The following is a 1,021-nucleotide window of genomic DNA, read 5'->3' as shown; positions in this document are numbered from 1 at the left end:
CTAGGGTTTAGGTTTCGTCCATAATTCCTTATACAGGGAATAGGCCATACCGAGAGTCATCGCTCCCACAACGAAGCCTTGGGCTGCCTCGCGCATGTGGATCAGGTGGACCGACATTGTAGTGCTCCCCTGGCTCTTCAGTTTATACAACCCGTACGCGACGATTGCTGTGAAACCCTCCATTCCAATAGGGACAAACGGTGCCTCTTTAGCTTTTCGGACAAATTTAGATCCCTGACCCTCATCATATGAAGAAAGAGAAACGTCTGTGTTGGATGACATACTGTTTGAAGAGTCTTCCAACACCAGCACCTCTCAAATACAAACCTGCTTCTGGTTCTTTCTTTATGCACTTTGCAGGGAATGATCTTTGTATTTGTTCCCTCATGCTTAAATTATCATAGTTCACCTATTTTCCTTGCTCTTTTATCCATCTAGTTCCATCAAATATTATTCCTGTCCAAGGTATAGGGAGGGTGGTATTAAGGGGGATGTCGAGTAAAATTTTTCTCCATTTTCAGGCAAGCTGGCCTGCCCATTGTCTGATATCAATCTTCCAATAGGTAGGAGAAGTAGGCTGCGGAGGGGTTATAAGGGACTTTTGTTCTATGGCCAAGAAATCATTTTGAACATTTGCGTTGGAATTCTGCAGATCAGTGGACCAGAAATACAAGTGCTCAAAATCCCACCACCTAGTAATAGCAAAGAAAGACATGCAAGAAGAGATATACAGGAAGTCCAGCCACAGCTGCCTCTGCTGTGCAGACGCATCTCATCTGTCCCAACTGTGTCAAGGGTCGGCTGTCGGTCGGCTCCCGACGGGATTGCAGATGGAGTTCTGCAGTAGGAGTTCTCTGTGGAAACCCTGCAGGTTAGTGGCAACAGGTACTGCCTGCTGTCAGACCACCTGAAAACACCCTGCGAGGGAAAGTATCCAGAATTCATTAGCAGAAGATTGTGAAGCTTCAGGATGAGGTGAGAGCCCACATTTGTCTTTGGCAACCAGGGAAAAGTTTTCCAG

At 46.3% G+C, this 1,021-nt stretch overlaps 1 pseudogene; it reads right to left on the bottom strand.

The window, feature by feature from the left end:
- LOC128779671 (HIG1 domain family member 1A, mitochondrial pseudogene) lies at positions 1–326 on the bottom strand (annotated as a pseudogene).
- Between the last annotated feature and the right edge of the window lie 695 nt (positions 327–1,021).

The sequence above is a fragment of the Desmodus rotundus genome, chromosome 1 (genome assembly GCF_022682495.2).
Source record: "Desmodus rotundus isolate HL8 chromosome 1, HLdesRot8A.1, whole genome shotgun sequence".
Taxonomy (NCBI): domain Eukaryota; kingdom Metazoa; phylum Chordata; class Mammalia; order Chiroptera; family Phyllostomidae; genus Desmodus; species Desmodus rotundus.
The sequence above is the reverse complement of the archived record's forward strand: the minus strand, read 5'-3'. Positions and strand labels throughout refer to the sequence as shown.